This window comes from Anser brachyrhynchus (assembly GCF_964034855.1).
Source record: "Anser brachyrhynchus genome assembly, chromosome: 1".
Classification (NCBI taxonomy): Eukaryota; Metazoa; Chordata; class Aves; order Anseriformes; family Anatidae; genus Anser; species Anser brachyrhynchus.
The window spans coordinates 163,241,264-163,263,171 of record NC_137694.1 but is presented as its reverse complement, the minus strand read 5'-3'; the positions used below and the strand labels follow the sequence as shown (position 1 = coordinate 163,263,171).

Genomic DNA, 21,908 nt, shown 5'->3' with positions numbered 1-21,908 from the left:
TGAATACTCTCAATCACCATTTAAGGAGTCTTTAGTTGATTTACTGTAATTCAGTTTCCCTTAAGTTAGTTGAAAGGCCAATACCTTCTCAAAAGCATAGACTTTTTTTTTTTTTATCGTTTATATTCAAATATTGAATATGTGCTCAGAATGTTGGTCAATCACATTTAAATAAATAAATGCATGTGCAGAAAATTACAGCTGCCTCCAGTCAGAACATTAAAGTACCTTTCATACTCGTGCTATCTATCATCAGTGGATAATGAAAGGTTTCATCTGTATTGTATCAATCTGGTCACTTGATGAAAACATCTCAGTTGGTACATCCTCATTCAGACATTTATGCAGTACTGGTCCAGATGCCAGGTTATTTGACTAACTGTCCATCTGCAACAGACACATTATGATTTGGAAATACTGGTGAATTTGGAACCTCACAGACTTTAATTATTACAGAAAAATGCACTTTGCAACCTTCAAAAGAATATCACCATAAGGTTAAAAGTGTTTAGCATCACCCATTAATCATGTCTGTGTCTGTTTAAAATCAGACACAGCATGGATATCCATATGCCTTCCTTCTTTGTCAGAATATTGTAAAATATGGACATTTGAGGAGGAGACCTGAGGATGCAGCATGAATGCTGATTTTCACTGATACTTAACCATGAGGACAGGAGAAACGGACAACCCATAAATCTGTCCTCTCTGTGGTAATTTTTAATCTCATAGAAATATCATGTGGTGGCCCACTTAATCTCTGCAGCAGAATATTTGTCCTGCAAAGGCACAAACTATATCATGTCAGCTTCTTTCATTTTAATTGCTTTCGGTTTTGCTGCATGGAAATGAGCACTCAAAAATGTATTATAATCACTTGAACCGATCTGCAGGCCTGTATGGAATATGCAGCTCACATTACCTTATGTGATATGACAAAATGACCTTGAAAAGGAATGCAAGGCAGTTTGTTTCAATGCTATTAAGGGGAAAAAAAAAAAAATAGATGTAGGTTGCAGCTTTTCTCCAGTTTAACTCAAATTCTTAATTCTTGGAATTCTATTTTTTATTCCTCAAAAAATCATTATTTAAAGAATGTTTTTATCCTAAAGGAAGAGGAATGCTTTTTAAAGTCAGGTAATAATGATGCATAAATTGCCTGCTTTGAAGCTTTGTTAAAAACTCTTTGAAGCTTAGGGCTAATCTGGATATAGGCACTACTACAGAGGCAGGTACAGCTGATCAGAAAAAAAAAAAAAAAAAAAACAGCTTTTAAGTTCTGCTCATACCGCTCATTCCTATGCACCACTGCACCTAATTCACATTCTTAAGCAGTCTGTAACCTGTGTCAGTCTCCAAGACTCCAAGAACAATGACGCTTTTGTAAGAGCTGATTCAGCAAAATGAGAACTAGTAAGAACAACCACGCAATAAAATTGTGAATACAAAAAGCAAACGAGGGCCTGATATAAACCCCCTGCTCCGAACTTCTCCACAGTGCAGTCCTGAATTTTGTTTCGCATATATTTTTGACAATAAGCTGTGTGTAATAAATAAATAAATAATCAAGCTTAAAGCATTAAATGAAATATTGCAAATGTAGCTAGCCCTTCATTTTTATTAACAGCTGCTGTGATAGCTCACCTCAAAAGAAAATATAATCTCAATCTATAAGAGGAGACGCAAATGAAAGAAGGAGGGTTCCTCTTTATTTTATTATTCTTAAAATGAAATTGATTTCTACTTTAGAAGAAAGTGGAATGCTGATGAAAAAAATAATATAAAATCATTTACACTAGGGACTTGTCATTAACAGATCTTCTTTTACAGAGCTCCTTTTGATTAGACCACAGCCTCATTTAGCACAACCCACTTTCTGCACCTGGGGTTTATATGTCTAATATTGCAACAATAAGAAGACTCATGCTAGAGGGCAATCACAACTGCTAGATGCTCTACAGAAACTTTTCTCTTACAATGTACTGCAGATAATTATTATTTATGTACTACATAAAGGCCTAACCTAGTAAGTTACTAGGTGCTGAGAAGAGCACAAGGTTTGTGAGGTCCCAGAGGGTCCCAAGGGGGTTGCTGGGCCCTGACACCCTCAGGCTGTGTGGCTACCTGTGCAGAGAACTCAGCCAACAGGTGACCAGTCTCAGGAGGGGACAAGAGAAGGGTGGTGCCAGCTGACATTACCCCAATTCAAACTGGAGGAAGTCTCATATAGCACCCATAGGTGGACGCCAGTGACCATCAGCATTGTGACCAGGGTCACTAACAGATGGGGAGTGGTATGGCAGTTCACCCACCAGTTCATGCAAGAGTGGTGGGTGCACTATGCCAGTAGGCGGCCTGCTGCCTGGTCTGACCACCAGCAAGTTTGGACCGCATCCCTGATGGCCTCCTCAATTAACGATGATGTATTAAACAATATTCTGTGAGGCGTGTGGCAGCAAGGAGGCACAAGGTGACCCCATGGCAGAAAGCCATACCCTTTGCTTCTGTTTCTCTGACAACCAGTAGGATGATGCAATCACAAAAATGGATATCCAGGCTGTTCCTGTGATCACCCAACTTTCAGCTTTTAGGCTGCAGTGTGTACCTGAAGATATTCCCAGAGATGGAGAGTGGTAGCAAGCACACCTGTGGGATTTGTGCCCAGGTAAATACCCCTTCTTCAAAGGGAAAGGGGAGAAAATCCGATATAAAGGGCTCAAGGGTTGAGATAAGGACAGGGAGATCGCTCAACAATTATCATAGGAAAACAGACTCAGCATGAGGAAATTAGAGAAATGTATTACCTACCACTAACAAGCTAGAGAAGTGAGAAACAAAGGAAAGAAACTAAAAACCCCTTCCTTCCCCCCCCCCCCCCCCCTTCCATCTACCCTTTTACACCTCCTCACCCCAAGCAGTGCAGGGGAATGGTGTGGTGGTTTTACTCGGGAGGGCGGCCGAGCTTCACCACAACCACTCTCTCACTCCCCCTCCTCAAAGAGGAACGGGGAGAAAATATGATGAAAAGGGCTAAAGGGTTCAGATAAGGACAGCGAGATCGCACAGTAATTATCGTGACGGGCAAAACAGACTCAGCATAGGGAGATAGGAAGATTTATTGCCTATTACTAACAAGCTAGAGAAGTGAGAAACAAAGGAAAGAAACCAAAAGCACCTTCCCCCCCATCCACCCTCTTCCACCTCCTCCACCCAAGCGACGCAGGGGAACAGGGGAATGGGGGTTATGGTCAGTCTATAGCGCTGCTTCTCTGCCGCTCCTTCTCAGTCACTCTCGTCCCCTGTGCTGTGGGGTCCCTCCCACAGCATGCAGTCCTTGCTGGACTGATCCAGCATGGGCTGCCCACAGGCAGCAGCTCTTCAAGAACTGCTCCAGATATGGGTCCATATCACGGGGTCCATCCCTCAGGAGAAAACTGCTCCAATGCGGGTCCCCCACAGGCAGCAGCTCCTGCCAGGTCACCTGCTCCTGCGTGGTCTCTTCTCCATGGGCTACAGGTCCAGCCCGGAATCTGCTCTGGTAGGGGTCTTCCACAGGCCGCAGCTTCTGTCGGCGCAGGTCCACCTACTCCACCGTGGTCTCCTCCACGGGCTGCGGCGTGGAACCCTGCTCCACCGTGGTACTCCACGGGCTGCAGGGGGACAACCTGCTTCACCATGGTCCTTACCACAGGCTGCAGGGGACTTCTGCTCCGGCACCTGGAGCACCTCTCCCCCTCCTTCTTCACTGACCTTGACACCTGCAAGGCTGTTCCTCACTCCTCTCTCTCCTCTGAAGAGCTGCTGCCTGTGGGCAGCCCACGCCGGATCAGTTCAGCAAGGACTGCATCCCGTGGGAGGGACCCCACAGCACAGGGGACGAGAGTGACTGAGAAGGAGCAGCACAGAGGCAGCGCTATAGACGGACCATAACCCACCATTCTCCTGTTCCCCTGCACTGCTCAGAGGGGGGAGGTCCTTTTGGTTTCTTTCCTTTGTTTCTCACTTCTCTAGCTTGGTAGTAATAGGCAATAAAACTTACTATCTCCCGATGCTGAGTCTGTTTTGCCCATCACAATAATTACCGTGCAATCTCGCTGTCCTTATCTCAACCCTTGAGCCCTTTTCATCATATTTTTTCCCCGTTCCTCTTTGAGGAGGGGGAGTGAGAGAGCGGTTGTGGTGGAGCTCAGCCGCCCACCCGAGTAAAACCACCACATAGAGTCTTCTCACAGAAGCCACCCCTATGGCCCCCTGCTACCAAAACCTTGCCACGTAAACCCACTGCAAATGGTGGAATGGGGTTTGCAGTCAGTCTGTAGCACCTCATCTCCGCCACTCCTTCAAGGTCACTTTCTTCCCCTTCTCCAACTTGGGGTTCCTCCCATGGATTACAATACTTCCTGAACTGATCCTGCACTGGCTTCCCACAGGCAGCAGCTCTTCAAGAACTGCTCCAAATAAGGGTCTGCACCATGGGGTCCATCCATCAGCAGGAAACTGCTCCAACCTGGGTCCCCCACAGGGGCAGCAGCTCCTGCCAGGTCACCTACTCCTGCGTGGGCTCCTCTCCACGGGTTACAGCCTCCATCTCCTCCACCTGCTCCACCATGGGCTCAAAAATGGGCTGCAGTGTGCAAATCTGCTCCACTGTGGTACCCCATGGGCTGCAGGTGGATAATGTGTTCCACCATGGTCCTGTCCACAGGCCGTAGGGGAACTTCTGGTCTGGCATCTGGAGCACCTCCGCCCCCTCCTTCTTCATTGACCTTGGTGTCTGCAGGGTTGTTTCTCACTCTTCACTCTCCCAGCAGCTGTTGTGCAGCAGTTTTTTTCTCTTTTCTTAAATCTGCTCTAACAGAGGTGGAAACAACATTGCTTATTGGCTTGACACTGGCCAGCAGTGGATCCCTTTGGAGTTGGCTGAAACTGGCCCCTATCTAACCTGGGGCAGCTTCTTGATTCTTCTTACAGAAGCCACCACAGCCTCCCCCTGCTACAAAAACCTTGCCATGTAAACCCACTACAGATACTGAGATGCATCTAGGAGTCTGAGAAGATTATGTGAATATATGATGATACAATACCAATGAAGCTGTGCTCTGCCCTCTCTGGTATGCATATGACAACCTAGCATGGGACTGCTGAGGCAGGTCCAGTATCTGATCTGCACCATGATCACAGAATCACACAGAATCACAGAACTGTAGGGGTTGGAAGGGACCTCAAAAAATCATCGGGTCCAACCCCCCTGTCAAACCAGGTTCCCTAGAGAAGGTTGCCCGGGTAGGCGTCCTGACGGGCCTTGAATATCTCCAGAGAAGGAGACTCAAAAACCTCCCTGGGCAGCCTGTTTCAGTGCTCCATCACCCTTACTGTGAAGAAGTTCTTTCACATGTTGGTGCAGAACTTCCTGTGCTCCATTTTGTGGGCATTGTCCCTTGTCCTGTCCCCACAAACCACTGAAAAGAGGTTGGCCAAATCCCACTGTCTCCCACAATTAAGATATTTGTAAGCATTGATAAGATCCCCTCTCAGTCTTCTTTTCTCCAGGCTGAACAAGTCTCTCAGCCTTTCTTCATAGGGAAGATGCTCCAGGCCCTGTATCATCTTTTTGGCCCTCTGCTGGACTCTTTCCAGGAGATCCCTGTCTTTTTTGTACCAGGGAGCCCAGAACTGGACACAGTACTCCAGGTGAGGCCTGACCAGGGCAGAGTAGAGGGGGAGGATCACCTCCCTTGACCTGCTGGCCACACTCCTTTTAATGCATGCCAGGATCCCATTGGCCTTCTTGGCCACCAGGGCACACTGCTGGCTCATGGACAACTTGTCATCCACCAGGACCCCCAGGTCCTTCTCTGCAGAGCTCCAATCCAGCAGGTCATCCCCCAGCCTGTACTGATACATGCGGTTGTTCCTTCCCAGATGCAGGACTCTACACTTGCTCTTATGAAACCTCTTTTGATTTCTTTGTGCCCATCTCTCCAGCCTGTCCAGGTCTCGCCTTGTGGCCTGTTGGCAACTCCTCCCAGCTTTGTGTCATCAGCATACCTGCTGAGGGTGGTGACTATTCCCTCATCAAGGCCATCGATGGAGATGTTGAACAAGACCGGACCCAGTGCCGACCCCTGGGGAACACCACTAGTCACAGGTCTCCAGCCAGACTCTGCGCTGCTGATTACCACCCTCTGAGCTCGGCCAGTCAACCAGTTCTCAACCCACCTTACTGTCCACTCATTTATCCTACACTTTCTCAGCTTTATTAGCAGGATGTCGTGGGAGACAGTATCAAAAGCCTTGCTAAAGTCAAGGTAGATGACATCCACTGCTCTCCCCCCATCTACCCAGCTGGTGATGCCATCATAGAGGGCGACGAGGTTGGACAAACATGATTTCCCCTTAGTGAATCCATGCTAACTACTCCTCCTAACCTTCTTCTCTTCCAATTGTTTGGAGATGGCATCCAGAACAAGCTGCTCCATCACCTTTCCAGGACGGAGGTGAGAGTGACTGGCCTGTAGTTTCCTGGATCCTCCTTCTTGCCCTTCTTGAAGACTGGAGTGACATTGGCTATCCTCCAGTCTTCAGGCACCTCTCCTGTTCTCCAAGACCTTTCAAAGATGATAGAGAGAGGTAAGGCAATCACCTTCGCTAACGCCCTCAGCACACATGGATGCATCCTGTCAGGGCCCATGGATTTGTTTGCATTGATTCCACTCAGACTCTCCCAAACCACTCCCTCGTCAACCAGAGGGAAGATCATTTCCCAGACTCTTTCTCCTTCCTCAAGGGTCTGGGAGTCCTGAGGAGGAGTCTTTGAAGCAAAGACCGAAGCAAAGAAAGCATTCAGTATCTCCGCCTTCTCAGTGTCTCCCATAACCAGGACACCCCCTCATTCAGCAAGGGACCCACATTATTCCTAGTCTTCCTTTTACTGTTTACATACTTTTTTTAAAAAAAAAATCTTATTATCCTTTATCTCTTTTGCAAGCTTCATTTCTAGGTGGGCTTTAGCCTTCCTCATCGCATTGCTGCAGGACCTCACAACTCTTCTACACTCCTCCCAAGAGGACAGGCCCTTTTTCCACATTTAATAGACCTTCCTCTTCCTTTTGATCTTGTGGATGAGGTCCTTGCTCATCCATGCAGGTTTCCTGCCCCCTTCCCCAATTTCCTCCTCTTAGGGATGCACCGATCCTGAGCCTGGAAGACGTGCTGTTTAAATGTTGCCCAGCTCTCACAAGCACCCTTGCATTCTAGCAAAGTAGCTCATGAGATACCCCCAAGTAGGTTCCGGAAGAGGTTGAAGGTGGCCCTCTGAAAATCCAGGGTAGCAATCCTGCTTTTTGCCTTACTTCTTCCACCAAGTTCCATCTTGAACTCCGCCATCTCATGGTCACTGCATCCCAAGCTGCCCCCAGCCTTCACATCCCTAACAAGCCCATCCCTGTTGGTAAGAACAAGGTCCAGAAGCACCCCTTTCCTCGTCGGCCCCTCCACCACCTGTGTCAGAAAATTATCTTTAACACACTTTAGAAACCGTATGGACTGCGCATGCCTGGCTGAGTTGCTTACCCAACAGATGTCTGGATAATTGAAGTCCCCCATGAGAACCAGCGCCCAGAATCATGAGGCTATTTCCAGCTGTTTGTAGAAGGCCTTGTCGACCTCCTCCTCCTGATCTGGTGACCTGGAGTACACCCCCACAACAGTGTCCCCCATACCATCCCACCCCTTAATTCTCACCCACAAGCTCTCCCCTTGTCCTTCACCCTCCCCCAGGTGGAGCTGGGTACACTCTAATTGCTCCCTCACATAAAGGACAACTCCTCCCCTGTGGTTCCCCAGCCTGTCTTTCCTAAAAAGGACATAGCCCTCCATGACAGCATTGCAGTCATGTGAGCTGTCCCACCACATCTCCATGATTGCAATGAGATCGTGGCCCCGTGACCATACACAGATCATGAACTCATCCTGTTTATTTCCCATGTTTCATGCATTGGTATACACGCATTTTAGGGAAGCAGCAGGCGCAGTTACCCCTGGAGGGATGCAAGAAGAAGATTCTGGACAGGGTATCCTTCTCTGAGGAGCCCTCGGACAACCTTATGGGACGACTCAGAGGTTTTTCCCTAATATCTTTAACAGTGACAGCGGTGACAACTTCCCCCAGTCCTTCTCTGTCACATTTAATTCCCCTCCCTTCCGCTGCTGAACCTAGTTTAAAGCCCTGGTAATCAGCCCAGAGCTTGCTTCCCAACACACTTGTGCCCCACTTGCTGAGTCATAGTCCATCAGCAGCCCATATACCTGGATTCTCAAAGGTTTGACCAAAATAATAAAAGGCAGCAGCTTGAGGGACACCAAGAAATGGTAAAAAGTTACCTCATGTAGCCATAGGAGGAGCCTTTGCCCATTCAGTTTCCATTATTGAATAGGTGTGAGGCTCTGGGTATAGCAGATAAAGGATGTGAAAAGTTGGAAGATGAGGTATCTGTGCAAGTTCTTCCACCAAGGTCAGATCAACCAACCCTTCATAGCAAGTGCAATACCAAGACCAGCACCATGAAGAAAAAACAGCAAGTTGCAATAATAAGTGATTCCCTCCTGAAGGGAATGGAGGCTCCTGTCTATAAACCAGACCCTCTTTACAGAGAAGTTTACTGCCTCCCCAAGGCTAGGATCAGGGAGGTCACAAGTAAACTTACAAGTTCAGTACAGCCTTCAGATTATTACCCATTCCTGCTCTTTCTTGTGGGTACCAACAGCGTTGCAACAAGTAGCTTGATGTCCATCAAAATTCATTTGGAGAAGATGAGAATGTGGGAAGATGACTAAAGGATTCAGGAGCACAAATAATGTTTTCCTCAGTCTTCCCAGTAATGGGAAGATATATGGAAAGAAACAGGTGATCCAAGGTAATCAACACCTGGCTCGAAGACTGGTACATCTACCAGAATTTGGGGTTTTGTAATCGTGGAAGAGTCTTCAAGACGAGAGGTCTTCTGGAGCCTGACAGGATTCACCTGTCTCAAGGGGTGGGGGGGGGGGGGTGGGGGGAGGGGATTGTTTCCTGGTTTGTAACCTCACAAGACTGACTGAGAGAGCTTAAGACTAGGATGAATGGGGGAAGGGGATACCATCTGAACCCGCAGATGAGGGCTGGAGGACTAAAGTCCGTCTTACTGTAACAAAACAGAAGGCTCAAGACCACCTAATGGAAATGAACAGGTAGAAGTCTGTGGGGCCCAGTGGCATACGTCATGAAGGAACTGGCTGATGGAGTTGACAAGACTCTCTCCATGATATACTTGAAAAGTCCTGGCATTCAGGTGAAGTCCCTGGTGACAAGAAAAAAATGAGACATCACTCCCATTTTTAAAAAGGGTAGAAAGGAGGCCCTGGGGAACTACATTCCAGTGAGCCTCACCTCTGTGCCTGGAAAGATCATGGAAAAGATTCTCCTGAAAGCAATGTCAAGGCACATGCAGGACAAGGAGGTGATCTGAGACAGCCAGTATGGCTTCACCAAGGGTAAATCATGCCTAACCAATCTGGTGTCCTATGATGGAGTGACTGCATCAGTTGACAAGGGAAGATCACCCAATGTCATCTACCTGGACTTCTGCAAGAACTTTTACATGGACCCACATGATATTCCATGATTCTATGACATCCTGATCTCCTCTCCTCTCCTCTCCTCTCCTCTCCTCTCCTCTCCTCTCCTCTCCTCTCCTCTCCTCTCCTCTCCTCTCCTCTCCTCTCCTCTCCTCTCCTCTCCTCTCCTCTCCTCTCCTCTCCTCTCCTCTCCTCTCCTCTCCTCTCCTCTCCTCTCCTCTCCTCTCCTCTCCTCTCCTCTCCTCTCCTCTCCTCTCCTCTCCTCTCCTCTCCTCTCCTCTCCTCTCCTCTCCTCTCCTCTCCTCTCCTCTCTTCTCATTTCTTTTCTGCTATGACCTGTGAAGAACTAAAAACATGAAAGAAGTTGGGCCTAGAGAGGTTAAATACACAGCATTCTGTGTTCTGGTAGCAGAAGTGACAGCACTGACATCATTAAGTACTGAGAATATAGAATAGTTTGTCCAGACCAACACTCTCATCTTTTTTTTTTTCTTTTTTTTTTTAATTCAGTCTTTCACTTCCCTGCAGCTATCAACTCATGCCTGATAGAAAAATATAAAATCCACATGACATAATTATATGCTATTATATTTACATGAGAGAGATCTTTTTGCCTTCCCAAAACTAATTGGATATTTGTGTCCTAAGCGTTGGTTTGTTGCTTGCACTTTTCTTTTGCCAGATATATCTACTAACATTCTTTTAAGTATAACCATTTCAAGAGGAAAATAATAGAAAGAATGTATACATTCCTTAAAATCCTTTTAACACACTGGAGGTGCAGATAAAACTGTGAGCAAAAACCTGTTGCAATGATCGTGTATGATTCATCTGACCAAATGTAGATATTTACAAGGCAGGCATCTAACACGTGCTAGTCATCTTAAACTTCCTTTACAGAGGGGACGGAAAAACAGTCTTCAGTAGGATGTGACTAATCTAATTCTAAAGTAAGTTTCTCAAAAATGTCATATAAGCCAATACCAAAATTTTATCTTATTTAAGAAAAATAGCTCTATTACATATAGCTCATATAGTACATATAGTTCTATTAGAGGTCTATATAGGTAACTGTTTATATTTGAGGATAAGTAGTTATATGCCCAAATTTTATTTTCCATTGAAGGGGGACAGATTGCTATACTTAAAGAAATGTGGAAAGGACGATGTTAATACTCATAAGCCAGTAAGATCTGAATAACTCATATTCAGATAACCTGGATGATTTGTTCACAAACATATACTGTTAACATTCCCAGGTAATATTGTCTATGTTTAAATTCCCAGATGGAGTGGAAAGAATTTACTTAAAATTATAAAAATAGTAACAGAATATACTTGTAAATTTATCCAGTCTACATCCAGACAATTCATTGCACTTAAATTCACAGACTGGTACTTTCTCACAGATGTAACCTCTACTAATGCTCTCCTAGGGAAGACAGAATGGTAGGGAAACTCTACAGACATGAAATAATAGCATATGATGAAGTTGTATCTTCCACATGATCTCATGAGGAGATGTTAGGTGTTCTCACCTGTTACATGAAGCAGTTTCTCTCTTGTTGTGCCAGTCCAATCAACATGAAATGCAGGTCAAAATGCTAATGAGCTACAATTAGCATAGAGAGGTAAGAATGTCTCTTGCATTTAACAAGAGAAAAAAAAATAACTCCATCAGTTCCTCAGTGTTTAAATCTACTGCTTTCTGAATGATTTTTAATGTTTAGAAATTCTCCTAGGAAATAAAAATATTTGTTAATATATTTGTTTATATTCATTATAATGTGAGTGGTTCATATTATATAGGTATGCTTTGGTCAAAGCTTTTCCTCTCTGTATACACCACCTCAGTTCAGGGCTATTTAATGTACATTTAAGAAAAAGATATCAGAAATACATTATTATTAGCAGATAAGCTATTTTTTTCCAAGTCATGATTAACATCACAGATGTCTAATAGAGAGCTCAGCACCCATGAATCTTGATGGCATTCTACAAGAGGTGCTATTCCACAGTCCCTTGTGACTAGAATCGATTGTCCTCTGTATTTCTCTGTAAGTCTTGTTACTAGATTCTACTAAACACTATTAGATAAGGAAAAAAAGGAAGAAGACAACATAGTTTTTATTAATGTATTTATTTATTCTGACTTTATGATGATTCAAAGGGAGACCTGAGTAATCAAGCTGAAATTATGACACATCAGAAGTTATTAAGGCAATATATGCTTTGGCATTTTGATCACAAATTGTTTTCAAATACTTTCTGTTAGTAGTTTCTGGTATCTAGTAGGATATGATAGTGCCAGCTCCTTACCCAGGAGTAAGTTTTGAAGCACAGCATTGTGAAATGAAAAAACAAACATACAACGAAAAGGAAAAAAGATATAGACTTATACTTCGCATTTTTCTGGGCAACAATAACAATATGAGTATTCCTATAGGACCAAACATTGCTTTTTAAAACATTAAATAGCAAAGCAAAGTGAAAATGGCCTAGACTTGTGAAAAGTATTAGGAGTTCAAATAAAATATACTATCTAATACTAATTTTGATCATTTACCAAGATACAGGCATTTGAACAGATTTTTCAGCATTTATTTTCAGTGTGTATATGTATTTTCTTATCTCCAATACAAAGCATTTAATAGCATTTGAGGTAAATGTAGTAAATATAAGAAACTGTTGTAAATTAATCTTGCCTCATTATAGGTGCCTAAATAGTTCTATTTTATATGAATGTATGTAATTGTCTAAATGAAATTAATTAATTTATCGCATTCATAAATTTTAAGTACTTTAGCGTATCAAGAAGGAACTAGAAGGTACAACGCAGAACTTGAAGACACCTCACCATTCTTGAGCAGGTGAATTGAGCAGCTTGATTACATTGTCTAAATGGATAGATGACATATGTTCCTAAATAGCTCCCAGGTATCCATTATATAGACGTCTTTACTAGAACAAGTTGAGCTAAGATCTTTTTATAGCAAATAGAGAAAAGTGGGGGTTTTATTTATTTATTATTATTTTTTTTTCCCCCCAGAATATAACTCATATGCCCTTTTCCAGGTATGTATTTAAGATTAAATTAAAATTCTGTCTATAGAACCCTATAAAGAGGGGTCTGGACAAGTAAGGCAGATGGAATAATTACCATTTGGTCATACAGGTCTTCAACCTTCTTTTCATGTTCGCATATTACATATATAAGTTAAGCTGCCCCTGAGATTCCTCAACTAATGCTGACCAAACTAGTTCCAAAGCTATTAAACCCTATCCAAATGGTTCTGCCTGAGTTAACCAGGATTCTTTTTCATTAGCTTGTGTTTTTGTGTTGTTGTTTTGCTATTGATTTTGTTGGTTTGTTTGTTTTGTTTAGGCAATTGGAATAATTGCCATGATCAAAGAGTTTATATTTTTATGTAGAACACACACAGGTGTTGTATTTGAATGAGTGTTTCAGGTAAAGGTTTCTAAACTTAAGCCTGGAAAAAGAGGTAGAGTTTGGACCTTTTGCATGATTGGTGTTTTCTATCAAATGGATTATACATTCAATATTGTGACTGTTACAGATTTTACTTTTAGTTGCTTAGCTTTTTCACAAAGGGTTGGAAATCTGGATATCTTACATAATCAATTTAGTTGTTAATAGTTAAATATGCTTACAGCCTTAACCAACTACACAGTACATACTGTATATCTAAATCACACAATGCTTAAGTCCTTATTTGAAATGATTTGTTTCTTCCTACACGTAGTAACTGTTGTTTTTTTGAATGTGATATTTGGTGAAACAGGAAGTCAGTTAACTTTTAGGTTTATGGAGAAAAGATAAATGTTTCTGTGGTATAGATTCATGCAGTATGTGTTTTACAGACATGGAAATAAAAGATGTCATTTTCTTCATCTGATTCCATTGTCCATATCATAGTATCTTGGAAACTTCTCCTTTTGTAGATAGCCTTTACATTATTAATTGTGTATAATCTGACATTTCAATTATTACCTAACACAAATGGCATGATAAAATTGTCTGATTCAAACAGACCAATTATCATTTCTAAAGATTTATAAATGTTGCCAGTATCTGTAGGAGAGTCTCCATGAAAATTATTACTTTCACAGCATAAGCACTGTATGACAGTTTATAAATAAGATCATTTAATTTTCCAGTTCTGGTCCTAAATATTAAACATTTAGATGATCTGTATACTATAAACTATAGTAGATTTAAACAGGTTTGAAATACCTACTTTATAAGTATTTCTTAGAGATAAAGCACTTGATCAAAAGAAATAAAACTTGAATTACATGGAAATTAAGGTCAAGTTTGGGATACTGGTATCTACATTCACTTTCCAGATCAGGCATAGGCACATTGACTTCCACAGTTACAAACAACTTCATTTGGCGTAAGTTCTATGTCTGCAAAAGTAAGGCTATTGTATCTAATTCTCTGTTTCTTTTTTCTTTTCTTCTTTTTTTTCTTTTCAGTCTCCTAGGACAACAAATTGATAAGAGTTATGTATGAGATCAGCTTCATCAGTTGTGCAGAAATTGCAAATAGTTTTGCAATTAAAGTAATCTGTAATCATTTCCAGGGCCGGATACTTAAATTATGAAATCTTTGGGGATAATTTCTGTTTTTGGTGTTTGTGGGCTACCAAGTGTAATGGAACCTTGATCTTGATTGAGGTTTCAAGGCAATATTTAATACAGATTATTATGCAGATATATACACCAATCAACAATTAACTTTTCAATAAAATTTTCCCCTTTTAATCTTGATATTATCTAAAATCGGACAAATAGCAGTTTCCTTTATCTTGATGTTCCTTGCTTCAAAGATTATTAGTCACTTGCATTTGGACAACTTTATTATGACTATAAAATGAAAGTACATTTATGCAGCCTCATCCACTAAAAAAACAAACCAAAAAAATAGTAATAATAAAAATAAAAACAGTAAGTATTATGGGCTTTAATATTTTGGCCCACAATATTATTAATATTTTATATTATAATAATTATATATAATGTTATAATACTGCTATCACAATGTTATAATATTAACATATTATACCTTGATATTATTTTCATATTATATTAGAAATAATAATATTAATACATGATTATAATAATATAATAACATTTAAGAGACTTAGGATAAAGGTGTATTCATGGAAGATTATGTAATTCCACAAAAGTCAACAGAGTTTACATCAATAGTAACAGTAGATATCAGGAAGCTACACACCAGAACAACTTCAAAGACACAGTGTCCCAAAAGACCAAACAAACTGGCAAGAAGAATCACTATGACCAGGTAAAACTGGAAGCTGTAAAGAAATTAGATACAACTTTGTTGAATTAACTGTGGTGTGGAAACTTTGTTTTTATTTTTATTTTTTTAAAAAAATGTTGATGCCAGAGGAGGGAAGGGTCAGCTCTTTTAAACCTGTTTAAAGGATTGCCAAATTGATGTCAAAATCTCAGGCAGATCCATTTGAATTCAGAATTCATTTTCATCTAAAAGATTTTGGTAAAAACTTGTTGTGGTTTAACCTGGCTGGCAGCTAAACACCACACAGCCGTTTGCTCGCTACAGTGATTTGTGTCACTTTGGAACTGCCAGAGTCATGACACCTTTTTTTCAAGCATTCTGCCAGCTTTTTAGGATTTTGCAGTTGTTCAGGGGTGAATGTCCAAAACACTGGAGGTGACCACTGCTCTAGAAACCTGCCCATATCCTCCCACACTCCCTGCCACTCGCAACTATCCCGCCTCGAGACAGATCTCCGGATGAGATTCCTAAGTAGTTGTTTAACTCTCAACAAAACCTGAAGCGCATTCAGGAGACATAACAACAAGAACATGCTGGTCTGAGTATCCCAAGGATATTCAACATCTTGGAGAACCACCGTAACTAGCTCGGGGGATAAGAGGGTGGTGGTGAAGGAGAAAGGGAGAGTGAACAGGTAGGGAAACATGTCTTCTCCTGTCCCCTTCACAGATTGGCTCCCTGATGAAAAAAGGCAATAGGTGCAATTGCTAATAGTTTCCGAGATATGGTTTCCAAAGCATAGAGTCGACATCAGTGCTGAGTACAAATACCAGGTTAGAGTCATGACCAGAAATTTCATCATTTCATAAGCCATTGTTACACTGCACAGTACCATAACAATCTTAAACCAGGGGGCCCGGAAAAGATAAACAGTGCAACAGGGAGCACATACAGAAAGTAACGTGCTATAAAACTCAATTTGGAAAACAGGCACAGCAGACTGGAGATTAAGGCAATCAACATCGTGACTAGCAACTATTAAGCAGGTCCAATACTTATACCAATTTTAGTTTAACACACTCTGGTCAAATCTGTCGATATCTCAACCCTTCGAGCCCCACTTTGGGCGCCAAAAGGACTGTTGTGGTTTAACCCGGCTGGCAGCTAAACACCACACAGCCGTTCGCTCACCCTCCCCCCTCCCTCTCTGGGATGGGGGAGAGAAACGGGAAAGTGAAGCCGGTGAGTTGAGATAAAGACACTTTATTAAGACAGGAAAATAATAATAATAATAATAATAATAGTGATAATGATAATAGTATTAATCATAATAATGTGTAAGAAACAAGTGATGCACAATGCAATTGCTCACCACCCGCTGACCGATGCCCAGCCTATCCCTGAGCAGCCGGCCCCCCACCCCGGCCAGCCACCCCTATATATTGTTTAGCATGACGTCAGATGGTATGGAATACCCCTTTGGCCAGTTTGGGTCAGCTGTCCTGGGTCTGTCCCCTCCCAGCTCCTGCTGCACCCCTAGCCTGCTCGCTGGCAGGACAGAGCGAGAAGCCAAAAAGTCCTTGGCCTGGTGTAAACACTGCTCTGCAACAATTAAAACATCAGCATTTTATCAGCGCTCTTCTCATCCTAATCCAAAACATAGCACCCTACCAGCTACTAGGAGGAAAATTAACTCTGTCCTAACTGGAACCAGGACAAAACTATAAAAAATAATAGATTTTTAAGGAATGTTAGTATGTATGTTTTGTGGGAGAACAACAAGGCATTTGTAAAATGAAGATTTTTCCATAGCTTCATAGTGGAGAAAAATCATCAGTCAGCCTGCACCTGTATCATGAAATCTGCAGATCCTTTTAAGAAGGGTTAATTTTGAGGCTTCCAAGGATTAATCCCTGGCTTCCATAACCAGGAGAAACAGAGCAGCTCAGAGCTCTTCACTTTGGAATTATATAATTCAGAAGCTATTAAATGGTTAACTGCATTGGGAAACTAAAATTATTTATTTATTTATTTATTTATTGGTGATTTTTCATGTACTAATCCAGGAGCATCTAAGTCAGCTAATGGTGAAATTTCTGCTCAAAAAGACAAACACAAAGAAATAATTTTAATATATTAGTTGATACAACAGAAGGAAAGGATGCCATCCAAAGGGACCTGGACAAGCTTGAGAAGTGAATCAATATGAACCTAATGAGGTACAACAAGTCTAAGTGCAAGGTGCTGCACCTGGATCGGGACAATCCCAGGCATGAATACAGACTGGGAGAAAAACTCATTGAGAGAAGCCATGCAGAGAAGGACTTGGGGATTTTGATGGACGAAAAGCTTGACATGAGCCAGCAGTGTACACTTGCAGCCCAGAAGGCCAACTGCATCCTGGGCTGCATCAAAAGAGGAATTGCCAGCAGGTCGAGGGAGGTGATTGCCCCCCTCAACTCTGCCCTTGTTAGGCCCAACTTGCAGTACTGTGTCCAGCACAAGAAAGGTGTGGACCTGTTAGAGCAGGTCCAGAGGAGGGCTACGAAGATGATGAGAGGGATGGAACACTTCTCTGTGAAGAAAGGCTGAGAGAGCTGGGGCTGAAGAAGAAGAGAAGACTCCAGGGTCACCTCATTGCAGCTTTTCAATATTTAAAGAGGATTTATAAAAAAGATGGAGAGTGACTTTTTACACAGGCAGATAATGCTAGGACAAGGGGGAATGGTTTTAAACTAAAAGAAGGGAGATTTAGATTAGATGTTAGGAGGAAGGTGATCACTCAGAGGTTGAAGAGGCACTGGAACAGGTTGCCCAGAGAGGTTATGGATGCCCCATCCCTGGAGGTGTTCAAGACCAGGTTGAATGAGGCCCTGAGAAACCTGATCTATTGGGAAGCATCCCTACCTGTGGCAGGGAGCTTGGAATGATCTTTAAGGCCACTTCCAACCCATTCTATGATATTACACAATATTATGCAGACTAATTTTGCCCAAGGACGCTACAGAAATTAAAAAGATAAATGTTCCTAAATGCTTCAAACAAATTCAGAACATATACCTCATTAAAATATTTAAAAATAAAATCAGGCATAACTTATTCTGGAAGTCTTTAAATAGTGATGAAACAACTAGTAATTTGAGGCAGAAAACAAACTTTTTTTATTATTATTATTATGATTAACGTGACATGTTCTGGCCAGTTTGGTGTTACTCATACTGTGCAAAAATCCACATCTATCTTTAGAGTAAATACTCCTGAAGTTATATCTATAATACACTGAATTAAAAGAAAATAAAAGCTCCATTTTCTTTAATACTACATTACTATTTCTATAATAAAAAAAAAACATTTGTCTTAAGGCATTCCTAGCACAACTATTAACAGATACATATTCAAAACAGATCAGCAACAATTTAACTGAATTATTCTCACTGAAAACATTTAGTCTTATTGGAGGTTGGTGAGCAAAACTGCTGGAGAAATAAAATAAATAATTCAGAAGCAACAACTTAAAAATATTTTTTACTACCTTTATTTTTCTCCAGGAGTCTCTTTGAAGGCTTTGTAAGTCTTGCTCTCTTCTCAAGCATTTATATTGTTGTTCCAGAGACATAGGAATGTATATACTTAAAATATCAAATACTAATCAAGTTGCTGCCATGTAATTAATTACAATAAGAACCAGGATACTCTAAAAAATGTCACTAATCTTAGATTCTCAACATAATAAAATACTTGAACTCTTCAAAAAAAAAAACTAAACAACAAAAACAAAATCCTGTTACATTAAGCATATTGATGAGACCCCACCAGGAATATTGTGTTCACCTCTGGGGCCCCCAGCACAAGACATGAGCCTATTAGAACAAGTCCAGAGGAGGGCCACAAAGATGATGAAGGGGCTGAAGCATCTCTCCTATGAAGAAAGGCTGAGGGAGTTGGGTTTCTTCAGCTTGGAAAAGAGAAGGCTCCAAGGAGACCTTATAGCAGCCTTCCAGTGTCTATGAGGGGACTACATGAAAGCTGGGGATTCTTTGTCAGGGACTGTAGTGATAGGATAAAGGGTAATGGCTTTAAAAGAAGGTAGATTTAGATTAGATGTAAGGAAGAAATTCTTTATTGTGAGGGTTGTCAGGCACTGCAACAGGTTGCCCAGAGAAGTTGTGGGTGTCCCATTCCTGGAAGTGTTCAAGGCCAGGTTGGATGGGGCTTTGAGTAACCTGGTCTAGTGGGAGGCATCCCTGCCCATGGCAGAGGGATTGGAAGATGATCCATTCTAACCCCAACCATTCTATGACTTTATAATATCTGGTTCTTGGTCCCTTAAAGCACTGAGTTCCAAATCACTGATTTTTTGCATCTTGGTTCTCCCTTAAATTCAACTCAGTTGAAATATACATGATTTCTAATACGTTAATTTTAAAGAAGTGAGTCTCTGTTTTGGAAAAGACAAAGGCATCTCATGTTTTATTCATCCTTTTTCTAGTGTGTAGAATGCATTTTAGAAGGAAAGAACAGTAAGAGAAATCACTGGTCTGAAAGAAATATTGCATGTAATGAAACTGCCAAAAGTGCAATAATAGTATTAATACCGAGATCTTCAAATTCCAAAACATGTTTTGCTCTGGTAGGTAGGTGTGAAGAACAAATATAATTCATTAAAAAAAAAAAAAAGCACTTTGATTTATCTTATTTTTTATCCCAAATCACTTTTGTAAAACTACGGTGTTGTTTAGTAAACTGTTTTACAAAGCACAACAGTATAATTCCATTTTTAATTTTCTTTTCTTTTATCTTCTCTCTTCTCTCTTTCTCTTCTCTTCTCTTCTCTTCTCTTCTCTTCTCTTCTCTTCTCTTCTCTTCTCTTCTCTTCTCTTCTCTTCTCTTCTCTTCTCTTCTCTTCTCTTCTCTTCTCTTCTCTTCTCTTCTCTTCTCTTCTCTTCTCTTCTCTTCTCTTCTCTTCTCTTCTCTTCTCTTCAGAATCGTTTCATTTGAGATATTTAAGCCGGGACGTTTTTGGATCATTTAATTTTTTTTATTTTTCCTACTTTTCTCTAGACCAAAACCAACCAACCAGCCAACCAATAAAACATCAAACAACAACAACGACGACAAAAACAACCTGCCATTCTGACTGAGCAGCAGACGTTGTTCTAGAATTTGATGTTCTTATAGTACATTAAAGATCTCATCATCTCTGCAACCAACTCTCCAGATTCTGCAAACTCTATAAATACCATAGTAGCCAGAACCCAAAAATCAATAAATGCTTAAGAATGGCTGTTGAGGAAAAAGATTATCTTTAAGGGAAGTAGTGAAATGATTCACAACAGTGACGGCGGTGAAAGATACCTTGCACTATTTCCCTAAGATCTAGTAAGTATAAAAGTGCAATTCTACATTGTCACTTGTGCATACAATTTTCCTGCCTTTTCTTACACAGAACCATTCATGGAAGTCAAAAATCTGATTTTCCTATTAACTGCATTCCATCTTAGGCTGTCATAAAAATGTTAGCGGGTTAGGGTTGGGGGAGTGTGGAAACAAACATCCAAAAGGAACAAATATTGTTACCTTAAACATATTATATAATAAGACTATTTGAATCTTATTTAGTTTTTGTATGTCACTATATTATTAGGTACTTATAAATATTTTTAGTAAGTTTTTTTCTTTTTCCCTTCCCTTCCCTTCCCTTCCCTTCCCTTTCCCTTCCCTTTCTCTTTCTTTTTTTTTTTTTTTTTTCTTCTTCTCTTTAAGAAACATGAAATTTTCAGGAAATAAGGAACATAGGCTGTGCTATGTTTCTAGCATTAAAATTCTCCTTCAGCTGTAATGGCATTCACTTTTAGACTTTACAAATCTTCTTTCTGTAAAATACTATTCATAAAACAATGTGACTGTGAATATTCATCTTGAAGCTTGCCTTCCTTCTATGGATGATCATACATGTTGAAATTCATATCTTCAAAATCCCTGCAATATACACTGTCTACTGTGAAGATACACTGTCTACTCTTGAAGGAAAATAACTTTTTCTCTATAAAGATAGAAAAAACATCAAGTGATCAGCAGTATTTCTGTTTTCTAGCTTTGAGAAATTTAAATATTTTCAGGAGTATACAACAGAATCTAAAAATTGTTTCTGTTGGCTTAACCCAGAGTACCTATATAATTTTCTTGCAGCAAATATGCTGGATCTCGGAGTCAGAATGGCTTTCCAAGCTAGGAAAGATTTCCCTCTAAGGTCTTTTGGAGGGTATTACTGCAAAAATAGTAAATGGGAAAAACAGAAGGAAATGTTTGAAAGTAAAATTTTATTTTTGATGTTCAGCCAGTCAGTGACTTAAACATCTTATTCTGTATAAGATCTTATTCTAGTTTTTTGTTCTTATGTTGTCCTTCAGTACAGCAAGAACTCTTTCAGACGAAGATTATTCAAAATGGTATATCACCCATAGAAGGAAATTACTGAATAAGTAAAATTATTACTTTTCTTGCATCTACATTTCTTAAAACTAACACATACTTATGGAAATGACTTAATACATTTAATCATTCCACAAAGGGATTTTAAAACAGGAAGACTACAAGTACATTCCTGAGAATATGGATTAATTAAAACTTGTTAGAAATTGCTATCCATTACAGAAAGTTGTCTCTGTAATAAAAAACAATTATTTTACTAGCATTAAATATTAAAATATAATTTTATGTAACCATGAGTGTTGTACTCATATATGTGCATAAAGTTATAACACTGAGACCAGAAACTGAACTGCTGTTGTTTTTTTTTTGTTTTGTTTGTTTTACTTCTGAGCTAATAAAGTATCACTACAGAAGTCAATCAAAATAACTACTTTTTTTTTCTTTCTTTCCATAAAGATTTTTTTTTCATTATCCATACTTGACCTTCATTAATAAAATAAGCATTGCTTTGTTTTGGTTTTGCTTTTTCTTAGTCTTATTTTTAATTCAGCTAGAACTTGTAAAAGAAAAA

General features: G+C 40.7%; 1 protein-coding gene across 1 annotated transcript in view; it reads left to right on the top strand.

Moving 5' to 3' along the window:
• LOC308187793 (uncharacterized protein) overlaps nt 1-21,908 on the top strand; it is a 219,623-nt gene that overhangs the window by 45,200 nt on the left and 152,515 nt on the right. The window lies entirely within an intron of this gene.